General features: G+C 37.1%; 1 protein-coding gene across 4 annotated transcripts in view; it reads left to right on the top strand.

Annotated features, from left to right (window-relative positions):
* The window catches only part of SCAF8 (SR-related CTD associated factor 8), a 150,357-nt gene that overhangs the window by 51,638 nt on the left and 85,209 nt on the right, over positions 1-13,510 (top strand). Inside the window, exon 21 of one of the 4 annotated variants that reach the window (XM_067465920.1) lies at positions 1,518-9,874. The exons of the other annotated variants lie outside the window; for them this stretch is intronic. The gene's annotated coding sequence lies outside the window, so the exon portion shown is untranslated. Of the gene's footprint in view, positions 1-1,517; positions 9,875-13,510 lie in introns of those variants that run through there. 4 annotated transcript variants of the gene reach the window in all.

Below are 13,510 nucleotides of genomic sequence, written 5' to 3'. Positions count from 1 at the left end.
GGATGTACATGTTACAAAAATGGATTGATAATATTAATTGCGTCATTAGTAATTTCACAATATCTATCTATCTATCTATCTATCTAAATGCTCTGTGCGTTTTGAGTGACTTCATAACTCATATTCTGCTGGACGAATTGACACCAAATTTGGCCACAAGACACCTGCTAACTCAAGGAGCGATCATCACTCAAAAAAATTTGATTTTGTCATTTGTGAGTTGTAGCTGCTCGAATTTATAGATAACCTACTATCAAAGAGCATTCTGAACTCCACCAACAATGGAATTGAACCAAACTTGGCACACAGGACTCCCGTGACCAACAGAAAACACTAGAAGGGTTTGGTGGGCATTGACTTTGAGTTCTGGAGTTGTAATTCACCTACATCCAAAGAGCACTGTGGACTCAAACAATGATGGATCTGGACCAAACTTGGCACAAATACTCCATATGCCCAAATATGAACACAGATGAAGTTTGGAGAAACTAGACCTTGACATTTGGAAGTTGTAGCTGCTGGAATTTATAGTTCATCTACAATCAAAGAGCATTCTGGACCCCACCAATGATAGAATTGGGCCAAACTTCCCACACAGAACCCCCATGAGCAACAGAAAATACTGTGTTCTGGCACCCCCTCCCCAGCGGTACCGACCCCCAGGTTGATAAATTCTGCCTTAAGGCCATCCAGTCCAACTCGCATCCAGCTATATAGATAGATAGACATAGGATTCACACACACACACACACACACACACACATATATATGTATATGACAGATATAGTACAGGGTGAGGCAGCATAACTTCCTTTTTTAAAATGTGCGCCATTCAGTCAATTGAAGACGTAGCGGAGCACTAGTGGTCTCGTTCGAGAGGCGGGAGTATAAAGTTTTGTCCAGACACAGTTCAGTCGCCATCATGTGTTGGAACAGTGAGGAGCGTGCTTTTTCCATTGAGGCCTACTTTTCGAGCGGATTTGGAGTGGCCGGTCCGCTCTCCAGATTTGGCCCTTGTGATTTTTTTCTATGGGGTTTTTTGAAATCCCATGTTTATGTGAACCGTCCAAGGACCCTACAAGATTTGAAGACCAACATCCAGGAAGAAATTGCCAACATAACGCCTGCTATACTGGCAAGAGTCATGACAAACGCCAGAAATCAGTTTACTCAGTGTATGGAGAATGGGGGACGTCACGTACCTAATTTGATCTTCAAAACTACGTAAAACAAAACTTTAGGTATGAGCCTACATTATAAATAAATAAAAATTCTGATTCATATAATGGGTTTTATTAAGTTTTGAAAAAAGGAAGTTATGCTGCCTCACCCTGTATTATAGATTTGAAAGGGACCCCTAAAGAAGGAAAATTATATGTTGCATGTTCCAGAGTAGGCAAACCAAGCAATCTCTACATCAACACTGACAAAGAAACAACAAGAAATGATGTTTACCCACAAGCATAAAAAAATTTCACAGATTAGAAACCAACATTTCCCATTACTTTATTTTCCAGGTCACCAGACTGGGCCACAGCAACGCGTGGCAGGGGACGGCTAGTGTACTTATAAATTCCCTTTATTTCTTTATATGCCGCATTTCAGACAGATGTGTGAATCTGCAGTGATATCAAGGGTAGTCTTTGTTTCTGATAATTCTTTTACTGGAACATGTCCTATCTGTCTCCATTTGCAAAACATTTGCTATCATTTTCAGTAATCAATGTATTTAGTCATTGGAACTGAACGAAAGTACAGCAGTTGGCAAACATTTTCATCAGCAATTGAAAAGTCCTACAGAGGCAACAATAGAAAAGGCAACTGATGTGCTCATTTCTTCAGGAAACATTGCCTTAAATCCAGTTCATTTTGCCTTGGTGATGTCACCATTTCACTATTTGATCTCTGGTTCACTGGGTTCACCCAAGTGACTATCCTCACTTTTATTTGTTCACATCATGATGCTGTGTACGCAGTTAGTCAAAAACATCTATATAGGAGTTTATTACATGATCCCCAATTGACTAGGATCATTTTAAGAAGTTAAAAATGCTGCAGTAGCAGATAAAGAAAACAAATGGCAATAAATTACATCAATATCAGTGAACAGAAAAATGTACACACATACACCTCCAGCACTTTTTACATTGCAAAAAATGGAATCCTATGTAAAATAATACTACGTATTTTTGACATTAATATTGAAATCTGAAATATATACAGAAAGTCTTTACTATAGCCTATTTTGGTATGCTGAAATAGAGATCATCCTACAATAAATACTGAGAAGCAATACAGGGTTTAAAAAAACAAAGAGTAAAACTATGTTTGATTGCAGAAAACAACAGAGATATTTATATCCTAGTTGTTTTAAAATACAGAAATGCTATTCTCCATAATATAATTTCACCTTCATGGAATATGGTATTTATGTTTTTCTTTCAAAAAGAAAATAATCTTCATGGTTGAACATATAAAATCTAGTAAAAATATCTTATTTTTAGAAAGCCAGCATGGTGTAGTGATTTGACCACTGGAGGCCAGAATTTAAATTACTTACTCTCAGACTCTGAAGGAGGGTCTGAGAGTAAGCCCCCCCCCCCCCCCCGCCACACACACACACACAAGAATTCTTGTCAAGAAAACTTTATGAGTTAGCGTTAAGGGTTCCATAAATCAAAAGACATACAACAATGAATAATACGTACTTTTGATAAATCAAATCATAATCTGAAAACTACTGCATTTGAGCTCCCTATGAATGGCAAAAAGGTCAAAATAGTTGTGTGTCCCTCCAAAGTATTGACAGTGTTAATAAGTTATTAACAAACTAGGTTTATAGTACACACCAGCTACTATATAATGTTAAGGCAATGCTAACTGCAGCTATGTTTGGAAGTTTCACATAATTACACTTGCAACATTTTCACTTTGGGTTGGATCCAGTCTAGTCATTCTGCTAATGGAACTACTGCTGTGTCATCATCGTGGAGGTGGAGGGGGCTAGGAAATACTCCAGAGTGGATCTTTGGACAACATAGAATCCTGTTGTAAGTCTTGCCATGCCATTAGGCATCAACTATTGCAATGTTGAGTTTAAACTAACATGAAATATTGGATATTAACATACTGTCATGGTTAATATTCTTCAGAATGTGATTAACTGTAAATCCTGATCAACTACCTTCAGAAAGGAAATAATTAGAAAAATAAAGGACCTCAAATTGATTTACACCTTTATCCCAGTCCCCTAAAAAACAGCATATCTAGCTTTTGAAGTTAAAATTCACTATGTGTGGTTCAGTCCAATTTCTGCAGTATATCAAGGATAGCTGCTTTACCTCTTATTTGTGCTCTCTTTGTTGAGGTGCTCATCTTCCACTGGTAGTTTTCTTTGTAAATAGGAGGGACTTTACATTGAATATCTAAATTGGCAATTCTGGGGGCAGAGAAAGTGCCACATCCAGCAGGTCCCATTAGATCAGTGGTTCTCAACCTGGGGTCCCCAGATGTTTTTGGCCTACAACTTCCAGAAATCCCAGCCAGTTTACCAGCTGTTAGGATTTCTGGGTGTTGAAGGCCAAAAACATCTGGGGACCCCAGGTTGAGAGCCACTGCATTAGATCTTAAGTAGGGATTATGCTGTCTTTCAGATGCTGAACTGCAGTTCCCACCAGCCTCAGCCAATATAGCTAATAAGGAGCAGTGATTGGAGTTGTGGTACAACATCTGAAGGACTGTGTGATTTCCACCCCTGGGTTACACAGATATAAGCTTTATGTACTCATCTAGACCCCAAAAAGAAATTTTGGGGAGTTGGGTTCTTTTGGAACAGTTTATAGGTGCAGCTGAAAAGGGGAATTGAAAGAAATGACTCCTTGTATGGCTGGAAATAGACAATTTGATCCTGCCATAACTACCTAAAAATGGATACAGGTTTTTTTGCATAAATGTCATTTCAAAAATTCTTATAGCCTATCACAGTGATATATACTGTACCTCAGCTCTTCCATTTTTCTAATTTGGAAGATGATTATGAAAAGATAAGAATATTTGGATAAGAATATTTCCACAGAGAACTACACTTTTGCAATTGAAATTGGTATGAAGTTACATAGCTAACTGCAGGTGATCATTAAACCTTGTAAAACATCAGCAGAATATCCCCCCTTTTTCTTTTTACAGTTCATGTTTTCGAACTATGGCTTCTGATTTTTCTCACTCTTCTCATCAGTAGCTAATCCCATTCTTTCTGGTCTGAATCATTTCTAATAAAACATTGTTTTAAAATACCTCATGTTGTTGTTTCTTATTGAAGCATGTTGCATGTTAGATAAATGATGCAGTTCATGAAGATTCTAAGAAGGGGGGAAAGTGTTTCCTGAGTTTATATTACTATTACAGATATCTTCAAATATGGATGTGGCGGATATCAAATTGGCCCAAGATCTAATTAGAAGATCCAAAATGTAGTCCTGGGAAATGCTAGTGCTAATGCTCGTGGTAGTATCATAGTAGTTAGTGAGTGAGTGAGTGAAATAGTAGAAGAAGAGAACATTGAACGCAATTATCTGTACACTCGAGAGGCTTTTTCAATTCACCTTTTCTAAATACAACATTAAGTGAAGATTGCTATTTGTTTTCCCTCAGCCCAGTTTTTTAAAAATATCCAAACACAGGGTACAATACTTTTTTAAAAAAGGTTTAAGAATGGAACCAAATTGTTCTTTTAAAAAAAAAAACCCTTGAGAGCACCAAAGAGCACTAAAAATAATATGGTACTTTCATCTTGCTAGATGTTTAATAGAGGTCATGCAAAATCGACTTCCTTATATTGGATTTCTACAACTGTGGTGCAGCTACAGAGAAAGCTTGGTTTTATGTATTCAGTAACTTATGATCTCTTCACACTAGCTGACAGAAATGCCACGCATCATGACAAATCCGGCGACCACCATCGGGTATGGGGAACCGGGCACCCCATGCTCCGCATCGCCCAACCACAGGGCGATCCCACAGGGGAAGTGTCAACCATCCAGCTTCCTCAGATTACTCCATGGCAGCACAAGAAGTGTGCCGTGTTGCTCCCACTTTGCCACCCCTTTAAGCACAGAGCCCTGCCAGAAGTAGTAGTACATTGTGTAATGGGAGTCGGTGGGCTCCATTCTTAAAGGGGCAATGAAGTGGATCATGCCACCAATTTTTCCCCCATCTGATAAGGTCGCTAGCATGAGAATTTCAGATTGTAGGTAGGCTTGTATAAAAAGAGGCATTTTTCAGATATGAACCCAAGCCATTTATGGTTCTGTATGTCAAATTCAGCACTTTTGAGTTGAAATCTGAAGCAAATTGTTGGGACATTTTGTAAGCTCCCTTGAGTACCATTGCAGGAGAATACCAGGTTGTATATAAAATAAGAAGCTACTGCAATTGGGACCAACCAATGATATGGGTTATCAAAAGCTCACACAGAAGAACATAGATACGTGATCTCATATAATCAGATAGATTCATTTTGTACTTGCTATCACTTGTAAACACTTTCCAAGATGAGCCCCATGTAGAGAATATTAAAATATTAACAGTTTATGGGTACCTGAAGTATGCATTAAAAGTGGCAAAATCCTCCTTTGGGAAATATATGCAGGAGTTGTATATCAACCTGTACATCCATTTATAGCTCATTCTACTTCTCAAAACTCTACTTAAAATTAAATTTAGAGATTTCTCTGCTGTCATGTTTGAAGTTGTTCAAGTGAGAGAGTAAAATGTGTATTGGGCAACTGTGATAAGTGGTAGGGAATTTTCCTGAACCCAGATCATACTATTGATCCATGTAGCTCATCATTAACATGGTGGTGGACAGATCCAGGATTTCAGAGAGAGGCTTTACTCACATCTACTTTGAGATTTCAAGGGTGCATGTATGTTAAAATCCTTTTTCTGAAGGTGCATGTATTAAAATATTTCCTCATTGTGTATACTATGTATACCATTAGATGTCATTGGTTCAGAATTCTTCAGATTTGATAGTAAGATAATAGCTTTTTAGCCATGCACACACATAATTGTAATAGAATATAATAGCTTTATTGTCATTGTGCTGTTGCACAATGAAATTAAATGCCTTCCCCAACACACACCACAATATATCACAACCCTCCACACCCCAACCATTATAAGAAGTTATAGCAGATCATTGGAAGCTTGCACTAACCTCTAAATTTTATATACTGGCTGAGTAATGAAGGCCTACTCTTAATATATTCTTTTTCATGTAATATTTTACTTCATCTAGCTTTTACGTATGATATTCCACCTCACTTAGTAAATTAAACCCATCCCTATATACGTCAGAATTAATATAAACACACAGTTTTGTGGCTTTTCAATTCCTGATATTTGTGGATAAAAATAATTTGGATCTACCTCTTGTGTATTTTGATTATAATACTTGGCATAATGGCATTCTTTTCCTTTTCTTACTTTATCTGTTTCAAATTAAGCCCCTCAGAATTGTTACTGCATTTAATGTGGCAGTAAGGGTTGTTAATGCCCACTGAGACTCTGAATTAGCTTTGTAATAAGAAAATGTTGTGCATTATCCAATTGATAATTTATTAATTTAAGCCATTAAGCTTGGGCATATTATTTGTGGATGTGTGAAATTACATTGACATGTGAGACTTTTAAAAACTATGGTTCATATTCTTAAAACAGATGTCTCAAAATGGCAACATTATTTTTTCTTTTTTAAAAAAACATGCCCGCTAATTCTGAAAATACTACATGTTTTACTACTACCTTCTTACCTTTGCCTATGAAAACAGTTAGTAACGGTTTGAAAGAATGTTAAAGCCAAAATTTTCCATCATATGCATTGTATAGAAATGGTAAAACCCCAAAACTTGCCATTTGGGTAACAAAATTGTTATCTATGTTTGTGGTGCTTTGAAATTTAATTAGGTTATTATGATATTTTGTGACTTACTGCAAATAGGCTCTTGCTTATAAAATCTCACAGGGCAGTATATTTGTTGCAGTTCAGTCACAGGCATGTTCACTTGGAGTTCATTGAAGTTTACATTCTACAAAGTGCCTTTTAGGATTTTAGCCATAGTTCTGCGGTCCCAACGACTTGCTTCTGCAATAAAATACTATTTATTATTCTAGATTTCCATTAAGCAGCCCTCCTAACCGAGCATTTTGTACCCATAGTTCTACCTGGCTGGGGTTTTGAATAGTATGCAGGAAGCTCTCTTAAGCATACAGATTTTGTTATATACAACTCTCATTACATCTCTCCTTAGATAGATCTCAGGAAACCTTGACTCCAGCTGCATGAAATTCATACAACAAGATTATTTATAGTTCAGGGACCTCCTCTGTACAAAATTCATTCATAGCTTTTTGGCATATAAAAATGCTATTTTCTTTGCAGGAAATGTTTTTTGCACAGAAACTAATGTATATGCACAGAAATATGTTCTGCACAGAAAAAGCAATTTTCTACACAAAATATTCTGCAGAATAGCATATGTTTATTTTGTTCAGAAAAACTGTGTTTTGTAAAAGAATATTTTTCACCTCAAAACAAAAATGCGCAAATTTTGCGCAGAATCCCAAATTGTGAATAGTAGTAAAAAAAACAACCAGTTTTCAAAAACCTTCCTCCAAAGGGAAGAAAATTGTTAAAATTACTTATTGCTATATTTAAGGAAATTACATCAATCTAGATGCAGCAGTGGTTATAAAACTGCAATGTTTAGATGGATTCAAAGTTTGACTCATAGTGTCCTCTTAAGCACTCTGTCCATGTGTCATTTGGAGCTGCAAGAAGCAAAAGACATGTTCTCGTGAGACTACTCTGCCTTTCATAAATAGATTAACCAAAAACCTCAACACTGAGCATATTCCAAGAAATACGTTAAGACTTTGTTATGATTGTCATTGGCTTTTGACAAGAGATAGAAGGATTAAAGAGAGTGGATGAATGTATCTTATGAAAAGACTACAAGGCAGGGCTGCCATGTTATCTACTGCAGGAACAGTTAAGCCACTCAGGATTTGACTACCACTCCTCCTGCAGTTCCTCTAAGTTGCAACAGAATTGTGTTAGTGATGATCATTAGGTAAAAAGCCAAAGTTGATATGCTTCCCCGTAACATTGCTGTCCCCCTACAAGGGCAAAAAAACAAACAACAATGATTAAAGGACTTGACTGTAAATCCCACCACTTCGTGAAACTTGGATTTCTTTAATTACTTTTCAGATAAATGCTTCCAGGTAGTTTAGTGCTTTCTTGCTATTTGTCATTATTAGAAACTTGTATAGACATTACACAGTAGCCACAAGCTTTATTTTTAATGCAAAAGAGGTAAGCTCCCTTCCTACTAATGTGATTAGTTTATGTTTAAGAGTTGCAAAGTCAGGTAAAAGCAGATTCCATCATTACAAACCACAGATAATATATATTCTCAATACAGATTTGCACATGTTTATAATAAGCTCTATGTATGTGCAACTGTTACAGACATTTACAATGTAATCCTATGCATTTCTACTCAGAAATTGTGGTTGGTGAGACTTCCTTCTAAATGAATGTGTATAGCACTGGTTCCCAACCTTTTTTTTGACCAGCGACCACTTATCCAGGGACCACTTTGACCAGGGACCACTCTGATTTGTAACCCTTTTGTACCAAAAGGGTTACAAATCAGTTTTTGGTCAACTTTATATTTGGTTTGGTTATTTTTGGTGCTGATTCAGAAAATTGCATTGGATAGACCACATCAGTGCTAGTTTCTGATACATAACATATGCCATCCAGTAGTTGCCATCTGCTCGCCCATATTTAATAATCCTCAGCACTGTAAGAGGTTTCGTGACATCAGTCGCTCTCATTGCAATGGTGTAGTAATGGTGAGGCCGTGGACCATATTTTAGTTCTTGTGGACCACTGGTGGTCCATGGACCACAGGTTGGGAACCACTGGTATATAGGATTCCGTCTTAATGGCATTTGTTTACATTCTACCATTCCTTTTATTGTAACTGCCGCCAAATACCGTCTTTCCCTGAAAACAAGACACTGTCTTTATTTTTCCTCAAGAAGACACACTATGGCATATTTTTCAAATATAGTGCTGAGTAAAATGGCAGCTACAGCTTTACTACTTCCCCCTGAGGACACACAATACCTAAAGCAGAGTGTCTTGCTCCTCACTTCACTGAGGAGACTTCCCGAGGATGGGCCGAAGGGAAGCAGCACCACCAACCACGGCCCTTTTGGAGCCAGTGATGCACTCCCTCCCTCACTTGGGGATGAAGCCTTGCTTGGCCTGGCCCGAAGGGAAGAAAGAACAGAAGGAGAAAAAAGAGGAGGAGGAGGAGGAGGCAGAAAGTGAGGGGGGGGGAGGCCCGGACTCGCCTCCGTCTCTGCAGCGGAAAGTTCTTCCATTTCACCTTCTATGTCTCCTTCTATGCCTCAGCTTTTATCACTATGTCTTATTTTCAGGGTATGACTTATATTGCACAAATGTTTAGAAATCCTGCTTCAGCCTAATTTATGGGTATGTCTTATTTTCAGGTAGCCAGTTTCTCTTTCCAGTTCATCATTATGTTAACCTGTATTCTCTACATTTTGTTAACCCTATGATGGCTCTATTTTTATTAAGCCACCCTGAATTCAGCCATCATCACAGAGCTCAGACAGTGTTATGTTTTGGATTCAATGTCAACTTTTGAGGAGCAGTAGCTGCCTAGGTAGTAGAAATGAAATAGCATGGGGAAACCCCCCTGTGGTGTTTGTTTTGCTGTCTGTGCCCCTGTTCAGAAGATTTCACCTCACATTCTGTCCCTATAATAAGTGGATTTTTTTAAAAATGAGCTTGTTGTGGAAACACGGATTGATGATAAAGCTTCAATAGAGGCACCTTTTTTCCCATGATAATAACAACTCTATCCAGGAGTAAATTTCCCTTCCTAGGAGTAGATTTCCTCTCACTTCCTATTGTCTCACCCCTGTTTGTAATTAGGAATTGTATGTAAGTTGGATGTTTGCAACTTGAGGACTACCTGTACAAGAGAAAACCTTCTTGGTGGATGCTCCCAGATTCTTGAACTCTCTTCTCAGTGAGCATGGAATGGTGCCATGCTTGCCATCCTTCCACAGGATGGTGAAGGGATTATGTCAGACTACACAGAGAACCATTCACATCCACAAGCATGTGGACAATTTCAACAGAAAGCAGAAAATCATAAAAATGAACAAATTCTACTTACCAGTATTAAAGAAAACACCAGAATCAAGACAGTAATTAATGAACACATCCCAGAAATAGGAGAGCTCCAGACAAGAAGCAATCAAGGGCCAGCAAACACCTCCCAAACAGGATGCATCTAGGCAACAAAGGCCAGGCTACCTCTATGCAGATACCTTTGCTGATTGACTTTGCAAACTTCATGGCTACTCAAATGCTAATTCAAGCTTACGAATTACAACGTTAATAATTTCTTTAAACAGACAAGGGTTCTTTCTCCCACCCTGGACATTCCACAGGTATATATACACTCCACATGCCTAACTATAAACAGGTCCTCCGAAGATGCCAGTCACAGATGCAGGCAAAACCTTAAGAGAGAATGCTAATGGAGCATGGCCATACAGCCCAAAAAAAAACTCCCAGTGATTCTGGCCATGAAAGCCTAAAAGGTATCTCTATGGAATCTTTACCACCAATCCTTGTTTCCATGAAAACCCAATTTTTTCAAAAACCATTCATCAAAGGGACAGAAAGTGAAGTAAAATCTTCTGAACAGGGGCACATACATTAAGACAAACTTTACAGGGGTATTAATTCTTCACTATGCTATTCAAAGCTCAAAAAAATGTACCTGTTCTGACATACCTATAAATTTAACAAACCTACAGAGCCTATTTTGTTCATAAACCGAGGGTTGCTTGTACTTAGGTGAGAATACAGCGTGTATCTGCAGGCAGAAGAATTTTTTTCAAATCTTTATTTATTTGGGCTTACCATGTCTCAAGAATATGAATAGCAATGTTCATAGGACACCTTTTTTTTTTTACACTGGTGCATTAAAAACTTTGCCACTCTTTTTAAATAGTTCATTTGTCTTGAAAGAATCCAGAGTATTTCTCAAGAAAGACTTCCAGATGCAGTGAACATAGTTCATCTTCAATATTCCGATACAAGACTTGAGAACAATGAAAAATTGCAACACTTTTAGAATTTGAGGATCCTTCCAATACTGGAGTAATCTCATATCCCGAATGGTGGAATTGTTAACTCAAATGTAGACAAGCTATCAATGTTATATAATTATCATCATCATTATCGACAAAATCATGATCTGTCAACTGCAAAAGGTCACCTTACTTGGATCTGCGCGCATCATTCGAAAATACATCACACAGTCCTAGACACTTGGGAAGTGTTCGACTTGTGATTCTGTGATACGAAATCCAGCATATAGATCTCGTTTCTGTGACATACTGTGCTTTTGTTTAAATAATAATAATCACACAGTCGTAGACGCTTGGGAAGTGTTCGACTTGTGATTTTGTGATATGAAATACAGCATATAGATCTTGTTTGCTGTGACATACTGTGTTTTTGTGTCATAATAATAATAATAATAATAATAATAATAATAATAATAATTTTAGTCAAAAAAGCAACCAACCTCCCCCCCCCCCCCCCCCGGGTTAATTTATCCATGGGTCTATATGGATAATGTACCTTAACTTAATAAGAACATTCCCTTCTCTTTTTTCTCCTTTTGATTGTGCTCTTTTTATAATTGTATTATGTCATATTTTCCATTAGCCACCTTAAATCCCTGTAACAGGAGAAAGGTGAGATCAAAATAAAGTGAATAAACTGGGGAGATGAAAGGGAAATACTTCCTTCCTGGAAGAATTTTTTAAAAATCACTGAACCCCACTACTCTCTCTGCCATGGTATTACTTGTGATCTCTTTGAATAATAATAATGATGATAATAATAATAACAGCAACAATAACATCTTCATTCTTATATTGTGCCACCATTTCCCTGAAGGGACTCAGAGTGGCTTACACATGGCACAAAGTGCCTAAAAAAGAATATAAAATGAAACACAATTTAAAATACAATTAAGTAAAACATATAGGCATATAAAACAACAACTTAAAACTCAGTTAAAACAACGCTCATCAACCAATGGTGGTAAGTTATTGTAAAAGTAGCCAGACTGTAAACAATCGGATAGGGGAATGGACTAAGTTCAAAGCTGCCTGAGTGGGAAAATAATGATAGTGCGCTACCATTGGTGGGTGTGTGCGCTTCTTTGTGGAATGACCCTTGGTGGATCAAATAAATATTCATAATTTTGGCCCCAAAACTGACCATTAACTTATACATGAGTATATATGGTGCACTGCAAAACTAAATGACAGAATCATGGAGCTCAAGACAGTATAGAAGGCTACGGAGCTCAGCTTCTAACCAACATTCTTGTTTTATCCTATAGAAACACACACACACATTAATTATACAACCACACACATTATAATTATACAACCACACACACACACATTAATTATACAACCAAGATTTTAATGAATACCCTTCAGCAAGGTTGTTTTTCAAAAACTGGGCTAATATCGTCTCTTTTTTTCCTACTTGCATTTGGTGTTGTCTTTACTTTGATGTAGCTCTGAAAATGTAATTGGGGAAAGTATCCTAGTTCTGATTCTTATATCTTTCAGAATAATTTACAATTGGCCCAAATCAAATTGAAAGTTTTTGAGATAAAGAAGTGGACTTTTAAAAGAACAAATATAAAATCTTCCAAAATTTCTTTTGTAAGGACATTTGGAAAAGTTTTAACAGAATGGATCTATTTATCATCTACTTTCCTTTTACATTAATCTTGAAACTGTAATATTTCTTTCTGTAAAGTGTCTGTATGATAGTCCATGCCTAAAAATAAAGTTTTAACTCCATGGCCAGTGTGTTGTCTCAATAAAACTCCAGTTCAAATGTTGAAACAGATAATCTGTTGCTTTCTAATATATTATGAAGTGGAAAATTATGCTCCTGACACACAATTCAAAGAGAAACTCTCAATTTTACTTATTACTATTAATATTTACTCATAATTCAGCATTTGCAGTATACTTACTGCTTTTGACTTAATAGCTTGATCCTACTCAGCGTATTCGGGAAGAAGGCCTATTGAGCAAGGTGTAATTTATTTCTAATTAAACATGCATAGGTGGAAGCACACATTTTATGAATTTCTTTGAGACTTATTCCCAAATTAAGTCAGCAGGGTACTGTAGCATAAATATACTGTTTGGTACTTTTAAGCATATTTCTATTAAGTTCATCGCTGTTTAGTGACGCTTACTCCAAGTGCTGTTGGGAAGTTAGTACCAGCATTCTTCACCATTGAATAATGCACTAAATGGCAATGCCTTTTAAAACTGCCGGGACTTTAAA

Source organism: Anolis sagrei, chromosome 1, assembly GCF_037176765.1.
Source record: "Anolis sagrei isolate rAnoSag1 chromosome 1, rAnoSag1.mat, whole genome shotgun sequence".
Lineage (NCBI taxonomy): Eukaryota > Metazoa > Chordata > Lepidosauria > Squamata > Dactyloidae > Anolis > Anolis sagrei.
The sequence above is the reverse complement of the archived record's forward strand: the minus strand, read 5'-3'. Positions and strand labels throughout refer to the sequence as shown.